Source organism: Pan paniscus, chromosome 2, assembly GCF_029289425.2.
Source record: "Pan paniscus chromosome 2, NHGRI_mPanPan1-v2.0_pri, whole genome shotgun sequence".
NCBI classification, from domain to species: Eukaryota; Metazoa; Chordata; class Mammalia; order Primates; family Hominidae; genus Pan; species Pan paniscus.
This window is the reverse complement of record NC_085926.1, coordinates 117,315,502-117,328,008: the sequence shown is the minus strand read 5'-3', so window position 1 is coordinate 117,328,008 and position 12,507 is coordinate 117,315,502. Positions and strand designations below refer to the sequence as shown.

The window sequence follows — 12,507 nt, the reverse complement described above, 5'->3', positions numbered from 1 at the left end:
CTTTGGAGGTGTGATTTGAGGAGAGTGGATTGGCTCCTTGCCGTTGACTGCCAAAATGCCTGAAATCCTACCACTACAGGTCTGATCTTTAAGTGTTCAACAGCTCATGGTTAATATCTATTTTTAAGTTCCTTTTGAAAAAAAAATAGCAAAAAAGTTTGAAAAATTAAAATTATATATAAATATAGAGTACAGAATGTCTCTTTAAAAACTACCTCTTCCCCAGTATATTAAATAATAAAAAAATGACACACAATGGCAGGTGGATCACCTGAGGTCAGGAGTTCAAGACCAGCCTGATCAACATGGTGAAACTCCATCTCTGCTAAAAAATACAAAAAAAAAAAAAAAAAAATTAGCCCGGCATGGTGGCGGGTGCCTGTAATACCAGCTACTCGGGAGACTGAGGCAGGAGAATCACTTGAACCCAGGAGGCAGGCGGAGGTTGCAGTGAGCTGAGATTGCGCCATTGCACTTTAGCCTGGGCAACAAGGGCGAAACTCTGCCTCAAACACACACATAAAAACCACACACACACACACACACACACACAAACCACACACACACACTGAAATGTTAATAGTAGTTACTGCTAAGTGGTAGAAAATAAATGCTTTTTGCTTTTCTCTATTTTTAATTTTGCTTTTCTAAATTTTCTGTGAAGGGGATATAGTAAAAGCATTTTTTTTAAAAGAAAGAAATGGGATTTTACAAAACAAGTTTCATTTAGGAAGATGGAGGGGCTTCTGAAATCAGTGACCCAAGTTCTAAATGTTTGCTGAAGTCCTTTCCAGTGACCCTGTTGAGGTTATTACCCCTTGTGAAGCAGAAGTATTTGCCCAACCTGCTGGCCTGGGATGGCTGAGGACTAGCTCTGCTATCCTGCTGAGCAAGGCAGCCTGGAGCCCGGTTCCCCGGCTGGGGGTCCCTGCCCTCCTCATTTTTAGGCTCTCAGATGCCAAGCCAAACCAGCACTTTCCTGCAGAGGTGTCCAGGTCCTCCTCTGGTCCACTCTGTGACTTATCCCTGCCGGGGCCCTCAGGTCTCTGCTGTCAATGCTGTCTCTTTCCCAATGACAGCGATTCTCCTTCTACCAAAGCAGATGCACTGAGGGCCCATCTAGAGGAACAAAAGGTAATAAGATCTTTGCCTTCAAGAAGCCAAGAAGGGAATGGGTAATTATTGTGAAACTAGTATGCAGTGGTCCCTGAGCTACACACTTTTTTTTTTTTTTGAGATGGAATCTTGCTCTGTCACCCAGGCTGGAGTGCAGTGGTGCAATCTTGGCTCACTGCAACCTCCGTCCTTCCAGGTTTAAGCAATTCTCTGCCTCAGCCTCTGGAGCAGCTGGGATTACAGGCCCATACCACCATGACCAGCTAATTTTTTGTATTTTTAGTAGAGACAGGGTTTCACCATCTTGGCCAGGCTGGTCTTGAACTCCTGACCTCGTGATCCACCCGCCTCGGCCTCCCAAAGTGCTGGGCTTACAGGCGTGAGCCACCGTGCCCAGCCTAGCTATACACTTCTTATCCATTATTTGTACCCAGTGCAATCCTCACAGTCACCTTATGAGGGAGGTATTTATCTCTGTTTTGTAAATGAAGAAACTGAAGCTCAAAGGTATTAAGTCACTTGGCCAGTATGAACATATCAAACAAAATATGCTAAGGGCCCTAGACAGGCACAAAAATTGTAACAAAAGTTCTTGTAAAAAGATTACAGCTGGTGGGGAAGTCAGGCAGAGCTTTTAGATGTTGAACAAGAACAGGAAATTGTGTGCGTTTTTAGAGAGCCAGCTGTCTTGAGAGGGACCACGTTGGGGAGTGCTGAGACAGGACCCTCATGCTCAGGGGCTCACAATGTTGTGAGCTAAGTGGATAAACGACCAGTCAAGGTGCTGCAATAAGAACTCTGACACTGGTGCAGAGGAAATGATTTGATATGATGTGAGATGCTATCATATGATGTAATTGACGTGACGCAATATACATTACAATACATGCAGAACGCTCATCTAAGTGCCTAGCATATAATAAGTACTTAGTAAATGTCATACACTTTCTTTTGGGGCAGGAAACAGAGAATAGTATAAACAAGGTGAAAGGCAAGAAATAATGTGGTGAATTCCAGGAATGCTGACTAGACCAGTCCAGTGGAAGAGAAACATAAGGGAACTTGGGGGCATTTTTACTGACTGTCTGGGAAGATTGCATTCTATCTTGATCTCTACTTCCAGATAAATCTTTCTAAAACACTACCTTGATGATAAAGCTCCCCTACACCAAAACAATCGATAGCTTCCCATTGCCTGTAGAATAATGTCCAATACTGGCAGCTTTGGGACTAGACCTTCAGCTTCCTCATCAGGGCCAACCCTGAAGTTCTTCCCTTCAAAGAAATAGGCTTTTGTGTGTGTGTGTGGGAAGAGGGAGGGGAGGTAATCTAGAAGAAAAGACTTGCCACAAAAAGAAAAAAATAAGGAGTCCCTTTAGGGTCAGAAGGGACAACCTCTCGTGGTTCGTCAACGAAAGGGGAAGTGAGAGGACTCACTCTTCTCTAGCTGTTGCCTGAAATTTCTTTAGGAAAGGTAAGAGCCTATCTGACTCACACATAAAAGACTGGTTGAGAGTGATGAAAGTGTCTGGGTCCACATGTCATCAGTAGCGAATGAGCCAGTGGGGAGAGCTTAAGAGGGACTCCCACAGGGTGCCTCTGGTGTGTGTGTTTAGGGTGGGAGTGGTTGTGGCTGAGGAAGGGTGGTGCTGACTAGAGAAAAAGGTTCAAATGCTGTGAACATAGAAAACAAACCTGCAAGACATCCCCATGTGACCTTGGTCTTAGAGCTGGCCCTATTCATCTTGTACACAGAAACTGTACAGAAGGGTTTTGTCCCATTGATGAAGCTGCTGTGCTTTGTGTAATTGATAAAGGCTTATGTGGTTCATCCTTTCTACTGTCTGTGGAGAAAGCTTTGTTATTAGGAGATTTGTAGGGGGAGACATCACTCACTCCATGGGGCTGCTGATGGAGGACAGAAAGATCTCAGTCAATCCCCAGCACATTCCTAGGCAACAACAACTCATTTAAAATCATTTAAATCCTCAGTTTAACTGCATAAAGCACACATCAGTGGAATCACCTGATCAAGGTTTTATTTACTGGATGAGCAGCTTTCTTGCCACCTGCTCCTTGGGATACCACTGGTGGAGGCTCTTAAGTGCTAATGGATACAGAGAATGGCCGTATGTGCCTGAGAGTGAGCCCCAGGAGAAGAAGGTCGTGAACTGAGCAGATTAATGAGAGAGAAGCAAACTTGTTTCTTGAACTGTATGCTTCACTAACACTGATCATCTTAAGAATGAGGACAATGTAAATTTTTTTCTACTCTGAGTGTGTCCAGGCCACCTCTTCTTTTTTTCTTGCATACCTCATGGGTGCTTATGGGGATGAATTAACCATCATTATTTCATTTAATTCTTAAAACTCTGAGAAGAAGGCATTACTACTCCTATTTTCAGATGGGAAGCTAACATTCTGTATGGTTAGACAACTTGTCCAAGCTCAAACAGCTAGTGGCAAACTGGGGTGCAGTTATAAGTCTGTTTGAATCCAAAATTCATGCACTTTCCAGTACATTTTATAAGCATAACCTCCACACTAGGGAAACCAAGTCACAGACCAAGAATGAGGAAGACCAGAAAGCAGCAGAAGGTAGAGACTGACTTCACAACTAAGTGCAACTTGATGAGAGAGAAGGACTTAGATAACAAATTAAGAAACATGGATTCTTGCCCTAATCTACACGTGTGAGATTCTTGACCTTTTAGGAGAGTAACTTTCCTCTTCTTTGAATTCCCCTAGGTATCTTCCAGGCAGTAGGTGCTGGGGTACCCATCAGTTACAGCAACATGAACCAGTTGTATGTCCTCCAGCAAATCAGCCACTGCCAGCCTCAGACTTTCATCTGTGCTAGAAACAAGTTCTGGATCCAAATGATTTCTGGATCCTTGTGTTTCTTCCAGGTCTAACCTCCTTCCAGGATCTGTCAGCTTCTTGGATGACACTGGGCGGAGAGGCTGGGCTGGAAATTAAGAAGGCAGATTCGGTTTCTGTCTGCCAGTGTTCAGGTCCTGACTCCTACCAGCTCTGGTTTACAGCTAGGTCTTTCAGGACAAAACATTAGGGTAATTTTTTGTTTGTTTGTTTTGTTTTTGTTTCTCATTTGTACTGTTAATGGTTCCCCAGCTCACTCCACCCGTATAAACGGAAATTTCTGTTAAATAAAATATAAACTTCAATCTCAAGAGGTTTATACATATCTCCTTTGCTATGGCTAGACTCCCCTTAACCCCAAGGCTATTTTTATTTTTACGGAGGCTGGAATCCTCCAGGGACTTAGCTCTAAAAGATGCCTAGTTCATCTGAAGGTCCTCTCCGCACTGATCTCACCATGCTCTAAGAGTGAGAAATCCCTTCTTTTGCTTATTGTACCCTCTGGTTTCCCAGGCTGTAGAGCTTCCTAATGGTTTCCAGACCTACGGCACTATGGGGGCTTCTCGTTTTTGTATTTTTCTAAAATCAATTTTACTGACGGGAGATGGGGAACATTTATAAAAAATGACGTCATCTTGGGCCAGCTACGACTATGTGAAGAACAGCCAGGTAAAGCTTATCAGTTCCTCGCTGTGCCCCAGCCCCCACACCAGCATCCTTTCATTTCCTGCCCAATATTCCCGAGCCACAGGCAGCCATTGTTTCCAGAACCGCTTTGCTTGGAAGCCTTGGTAGTGAGGCCTCCCAGCGCTTCCTGTTGTTACCAGGCCTCTCTTTCCTGCTGAAAACAACGGCACTTCCCTGCAGTTTGTAACCCTTTTCAGGCAATTCATTTCTTCCATGAGCTTGTTCAGTGTTTGCAAATGCAGAGTGCTCATTACATTTATTTTAGTTAACAGTTTTCTTATTCTACAAGTAGTGCAAGTTAAAAATAAAGATGAGCAAAAGAAAAAAAATCACCAAATCTCATCCCCTTCTAGTAGCACTGAAATCTCTTTGGTGTTCATGCTTTAAGATTATCCATCTATGTACAGAAAATTTACCACAAGACTCAGGGCTTGAATAGATGACCATTCTCAATCGTGGAAATGGAAGCAGGGAAGCCTGCCCAGAAACCATTCTCCTGGAGGTTCTCATATATTTCTGAGCAAAAGGGCCTCCCAGGAGCTTAAGAAGAGTGCAGACTCCAGGAGATTCCCTTGCAAATTCTCAGGACTACACTTGGAGATCTTCTTTAAATAGTTTGTTAAATTTGGGAGAGGCTCATGGGGCAATTGAAGAGGTCAGGGAGGAGGGACAACCCATTGTTATCAGGACTCCAGGAATCTCTTCAATCCAGCTGCCTGCCAGCTGCTCCAATGACCTTTTGAAAACACAGATCTAATTGTTTGTCTATAGCAAGGAATGCTAAGTTCTTCGTGACCCCTCCCCCAACATCACCCTCTCTAATCAGGTAAACTCCCCACAGTTCTCTTCAGAACACCCCTTCTGCCTTTGCATTCTCCGTCCAGGATGGAAATTGTCCCCAGGAGATGATGCTTCTCTCCTGCGTTCTTCAGAACCCAGCCCAGAGAAGTCCTCCCTAGGGCTTTTACTGTAACCTCAAATAGAATAACTCACCAAAAATGGGACACCAAGCTCTGCTGCAGTGTCTAGGTTTCTGGACACTATTTTATGGTGCAAATCAAGATATTTGAATTTCTATGAACTTCTGTTTTGCTCCAGGGAATATACTTGAGGGATAAGATGTAAAGTATTTTGAAGACTCACATTGGCCTTTTCCTCAATTTTCTCTCCATATCTCTGACAGATCCCAACAAAAAGATATGCTTTCTGCAGAGAGACTACACTTTTACCTTTATAGATAATATATTATTCCTTATATAAAATCAGGCAAAAATAGTAGCAATTTGTGGTTTGTTAAAACAGCAAGGGGTGATGATATTCAAGCTTTTATCCTGAAGTTTTGCAGCTCAAAAATTACTGAGTATTCTCTGAAATGCCTCCTATGGGGAACCAGCATTCATTTCAGAGGCCAGATATTGCGATTATCCAAACCTGCTTACTCCTCTTCTCACTCACAGTTCTTATACCTCTGCTCTCAGCACTGTCTTTAGAAGTAATTTTCACCAGATATACAGTCAGACACCCATATTTGTGGGTTCTGCATCCTTGGATTCAGCCAACTGAGGATTGAAAATATTCAGAGAAAAAAGGATGGCTGTGTGTGTACTGAACACGTACAGGCTTTTTCTCTTGTCATTATTCCCTAAACAATACAGTGTAACAACTATTTACATAGCATTTATGTTGTATTAGATATAAGTAATCTAGAGATGATTTAAAGTATACGAGAGGATGTGCATAGATTACATGCAAATACTACACCGTTTTATATCAAGATCTTGACAATCCATAGATTTTGGTATCCATGGGGGTCCTGGAACCAATTCCCCTTGAGTACCAGGAGACAACTCTTTTTAGGATTAAGGCTCAATGATGAAGATGATACAAAGGATTACTGTCAAATATGTGGGCACCTCCTTATAGGAGGAGGCAGTCATAAATAATATATAAAGCAGTGGTCCCCAACCTTTTTGGCACCGGGGACCGGTTTCGTGGAAGACAATTTTTCCATGGACCAGGGTCAGGGGGATGGTTTTGCGATGATTGAAGCACATTACCTTTATTGTGTACTTTATTTCTATTATTATTACATTGTAATATGTAATGTAAATACACGTATATGTTATTACATGTAATATATGCAGTGACAGATCATCAGGCATTAGATTCTCACAAGGAGCCTGCAACCTAGATCCATTGCCTGTGCAGTTCATGATTGTGTTCAGGCTCCTACAAAAATCTAATGCCACTGATCTGACAGGAGGTGGAGCTCAGCTTTGCTGGCTCGTCCGCCAGTCACCTCCTGCTGTGTAGCCCAGTTCCTAACAGGTTACGGACAGGTGTTGGTTTGTAACCCAGGGCTTGGGGACCCCTGATATAAAAGACACAGACAACTAGCAAAGATAATGCTAGTTTATCATACAGACACTCTTATTTCTAGAATTAGAGAATCTGAATATCAAACAGATCTCTTTTGCTTTTAATTTCTAACTTTTTCTCTCCTCACCCTTTAAGAGCTTCAGAATTAGAATTTTCAGTTGTTTGCTACTGAAAATGTCAGTGGTCAGATCTGATTCAAGGGTAGCCCAGGGATGGTGAGCTTTCACAAGGTAAGGCTCATATTCTAATCCCTTTTCTTGGCTACACAGAAGGTGTCAGAGATATATCCAGGGCACTCTGGGTACCCAAGGACAACAGCTTGTCCTGGGAGCAACAGCCAGGAAGAGGTTTCAAATGGAGACTGAATCTCTACTTGAGCTTGTACCCAAGGAGGCCACTGTAAAGCTTCCATGAAGACACTGGTGTTTTAAAAGCTCTGTCAGGATCATGTAGAGACAGAAAGACCCTCTGGGAAGTGATCCAGGCATGGGGTGACCCATCTCCTGGTCACCTCCTCTGGGAAGCCTTCCCTGATTTCCAAGAGTAGGGCATACCTGATACAGTCTTAAATCAATGGGTTCGCTATTAATACTTAATTGAGTTGTTTTGTTTTAAAACATCTGCCTTTCCTCTATTCTGTAAACTGTATGCAGAGCTATGTCTGTCTTACTCAACTTACAAGACACTGCCCTTGGCCACAGTTTATAGTCCGGTAATTTCCTTGTGCCTTAAGCAGTGCCAGGAAGAAGGCAGAGCACATACATAGAGGAATGAGTGGAAGAAAAGGCTGGGCCTAGGTGCATGGGCATCAGCTGGACACCATGTAGGATGTGACGGATGACACCATCTTAGTGAGCGCACAGTGAGCCTTTGAAGGGATGACAAAGTGTACCCTAGTCTGCAGTGCTTTTTGTCTCTTCCCAGATCTATATTTGTTTTCTCCTTCCCAGCGACACCATCCCGACCCCCAAGTATTCACTCCATACTCTATCCCTGCTCTCCACTTTTTGGTCAACCAGAATCCTGGAATGTCAGAGTTGGAAGAGACCGTCAGATCATTGTATTGAACCTGCCTGATTCAGCACCAGGAAATTAAGAACCCACGAAGTTTAGGGACCTATCCAAGGTCACCCAGCTTGACAGCGGCAAAGCCCTAGAGTTGGAAAGAGACTGAGACAAGGGGACCAGAGTGATCTGAAAAGTGATTAAGATTTCCTTTTTTCTCTGATTTTCAGGATTAGGGCTTAAGTACCTGGGCTTCTTTCTGCCCCAGACTAACTAGCACTTTGGTGTCAGAAGTAATTTAGAATATTTAAGCTTAGACACACCCTTAGCAGTCAGCTCAAATTAGTTATGTTTATTGGATTCCCACAAGTAAAACACTGTGCTAGACTTTTGGGATTCAAAGAAGTAGCTTATACTTATAAGACACTGCCCATAAACTCAGTTTACAGTCTAGTTAGTTCAATTACATGCAGTTAAATCGTGGGTGGAACAAAAATGCCAGAGAGAACCCTTCCTTGTTCATTCTACAGCTGTCAGGCAGGAGTCACTGGGTTTAATGATATCTTTCTGGAGAGACGGGACAGCCAGCTGCCAGAGGCTGTCTCTCCCCTTCTGTAAATTTGCTTTCTCTTCTTAAATAGTGAGTAGCTGATCCTCAGCAAGAAGGAGGGGTTTGTTTATTGTTCTAAAGATCTCATGATTCCTGTTTAAAGAGGGTGTAGGCTTGCAGTAGATTGTTGTAGGCTTAAATTCACTGAAGAGATGGAAGTAGCAGGCTTTGTGGGTGCAGTCAGAGCTGCTGGGAGTGGGTAGCCTCAGGCTAGGGCCCCTGGTGGGAACACAGAGGAAAGCAGTCCTGAGCTGGTTAAGGAGATGGAAGTTGAGGAGACTTCCCTGGGGGTCAGCTCATCCAGAAGACAGTACCACTGGTGCTACAGGACCCAATAGAGGGCAGTCAACTGGTCAGGATGCAGGAGATGTGACGGATTCTAAATCTATAGGATCTGCACTGGAGAGGGCAGGCAGTGAGCATCTGAGTGTCCATGTAAAAGAGTCAAGTCAGGGTTAACAGAGCCCTTCATGACTTAGTTTCTAGAATAGGTGTCACCTTTTTATGTCCCAGAGATTTGGTTTGCAGTCATGTACAGAGCTCATTGAATGGCCCTCTCTCACTGATCCTGCCTCAAGCACCTGGGAAGAGGGACAGAGCCAGGAAGAGAAAGGGGTCCCTGTACAGGTCCGTTCCATTATTCAAGCTCTGCTCATATCCTACCCTCTCCATAAAGGCTTCCCAGCTTCCTTTGCTCATCAAGTGCTTTTTGGCACCCACTCTATGCTTGGGTACTGGGTGCTGGGTGCTAGGTTCCAAGGACACAGTGGGAAGCAAAACAGGAGGCCCCATCCCCAGGAGCTTAGCATCCAATGGGAGGAAGTGCCTGTTGATCAGTCTCCTCTCTTACTGTTCCTGATTAAGGGCATGAGTTCTGGAGCCATTCTGCCTCGGTTCAAAGCCTCCCACTGCCACTTTCTACCATTGAGACCAGGCATGCCTCCTGTAAGTAGAATGCCATAACCCCAGTGTGCTGGGGCAGCTCCAGAGGATACCTGCTGCTCTGTGTAGTTACGGATTGTGCTCCCTTTCACTTAAATACACATCTCTAAAAAATTTTTTTTAAATCCCACTGGTCCGGGCGTGGTGGCACACGCCTATAATCCTAGCACTTTGGGAGGCCGAGGTGGGTGGATCACGAGGTCAGGAGATCGAGACCATCCTGGCTAACATGGTGAATCCCCATCTCTACTAAAAAATACAAAAAAATTAGCCGGGCATGGTGGCGGGCACCTGTAGTCCCAGTTACTCAGGAGGCTGAAGCAAGAGAATGGCGTGAACCCGGGAGGCGGAGCTTGTAGTGAGCCGAGATTGTGCCACTGCACTCCAGCCTGGGCGACAGAGCAAAGACTCTGCCTCAAAAAAAAAAAGAAAAAAGAAAAAAAAAATCCCACCAGCAAAAAAAAATCCCACCAGCAGTGAAATTTCTCTTAGAAATAAAAATAAACAAAACACATCTCAATTCGGGTAAAAAAAACTATGGTTGGTTACCTAACCTACCAGGTTCAGTTTCCTTATTTGAAAACTGAAGCTAATAATACAATCTACCTCATAGGGTGGTAAAAATTAGCCAGGGTGGTTGTACATGCTTGTGGTCTCAGCTACTTAGGAGGCTGAGGTGGAAGGATCACCTGAGATGGGGGGAGGTTGAGGCTGCCGTGAGCCATGATCACGCCACTGTATTCCAGCCTGGGCAACAGAACAAAACAAACAAACAAATGAAACAAAACAAAAACATAGATAAAATAATCTATGAAGTGCTTGGAACAGTGGCCCAATAAGCTCTCAATAAATATTAACAATTGCTATTGTTATTTTAATTGTGATTACTGTCCCATTGGGCTTTGGTCCTCCATTAGTGAGTGGGTCCTTAAGTGAGGGGCTGTTGTACACCTCTGTATTCCTAGCACCCAGCACCATGCCCTGCACAGTGGGGACTTTGACTCAATGTCTCTTCAAAGAGACTGGGATACAGGCTTCAGCCATATGAGGGTGTACTTGCAGAATGGGTGGACTCTTCAGAGATACTGTGTCCTATCTGGTTTCAGACGGAAACACGGAGAAAATGGTGGATGTTCTCCTCCTCCCTTTCTGATTAGAGTTGACTGATAAAATACAGAACATCCAGTTAAATTTGAATTTCAGATAAATGAATAATTTTTTGTATCAGTATGCCCCGAGTATCGCATGGGACATAGATTAAAACATGATTTGTTGTTTATCTGAAATTCAAATTTTAGTCCAGGGTCTAATATTTTTATCTGCTGAATGTGGCAACTCTGTCTCTGAGTTCCTTTCCCACTCTTTGCGGCCCCCGGCCAGCAGCAGTGCTCCCTCTCAGTATCACACTCACACAGCCACAACCACAAATCTTTCTCTGACTCCTATTTGCTCTCCAGGGCCAACCTTAGGCCTACTCGTGGGACACCTCTCGTGATTTAGCTTCTTCCACCAGGAGGAGGAACTGAGAAAAGATGGGCAGCAGCAGATGTCAGTGTGTCAGGGAGCCAAACTTCCCATTGGGTTAAGAGGCTTCTAGATGTACAGGAGTGTCCCTGAGCTCCTCGTCCTACAGAGATAAGGGGGAGCTGTTTTCTCACCTGGCCTCAGGGAGAAAAGGGAGAGCAAGGAAGAAGCCAGCCTTGAAATCCTCATCAGGTTTTCCCTTCCCATAGGTGTCTTTGTCTTCTAAGACTGCCTCTGCATGAACCTCCTGGTGGCTCTGCTCCTTGACTACCAGCCACATTTTTGATGGTATGAATATGTGGATGGGCTGGGGCAGGGGGATGTACCTTTGGAGCACTCTTCTGGAAAAGCGAAGAGGAAGATGCCAGGATATCTCTGAGTTTAGGAAGTATGAATTGTTAGAGTACCACCTCCCCTGGCTCCTCCCTTTTCCTCAGACATTTACTGTGGGCCAGGCACTGGGCTAAGCATGTCACATATATTACTTTATCCAATCCAACCTTGCAAGGCAAGTTTAACAGTCCTCATTTTACAGCTGAGAAATCAGGGGCTGAGGGAAGTTTACTCCCTTGCTGAACATCATTCAGTTTGTAAAGTGGTGGGGCAGGTATTTAAGCCCAGTCTCTCTGACTCCCAACCCCACTCTTAACCAGCTTTCTATACTGCTCTTTTTTCAGAGTTCCCCCTGGCACCTACTAGGAGCTCAATAAATACTCCCTGGATGAATGCATGATTGAATGTACAAATGAATGTGTCATTCTAAGGTCTACATTTATTTCTGTAGACTCACCTGTCAATGATAATCAGGAGAATGATTTGTTCTGACATGTTTATATATTTTTTATTTTGAAAAATTCATCAAATTATAATTTGTGATCAAATAGTTCATGGATGCTAATTTCATTATAACATTGTGTGTATTTGTCCTTTTTTATTTATTTATTTTTTGAGACACAGTTTCACTCTTGTTGCCCATGCTGGAGTGCAATGGCATAATCTCGGCTCACTGCAACCTCCATATCCTGGGTTCAAGCGATTCTCCTGCCTCAGCCTCCTGAGTAGTGGGGATTACAGGCATGCACCAGCAAGCCCCGCTAATTTCGTATTTTTAGTAGAGATGGGGTTTCTCCATGTTGGTCAGGCTGGTCTCGAACTCCCAACCTCAGGTGATCCGCCCACCTCGGCCTCCCCAAGCGCTGGGAATACACACATGAGCCACTGCACCCGGCCTGTATTTGTCTTTAAATGAAAATGTTTTGGTTCTAGGCCCTGAGTTCCATAGGCCTTGAGGCTCTTACTTATTTTTTTGGCATTTATTACAGTTTTTGGTGGTACATATTCCCTGTGTAATTCAGGATCCAGCC

At 44.1% G+C, this 12,507-nt stretch overlaps 1 protein-coding gene across 2 annotated transcripts in view; it reads right to left on the bottom strand.

The window, feature by feature from the left end:
• ARHGAP31 (Rho GTPase activating protein 31) overlaps window positions 1–12,507 on the bottom strand; it is a 127,923-nt gene that overhangs the window by 65,847 nt on the left and 49,569 nt on the right. The gene's annotated exons all lie outside the window — the stretch shown is intronic.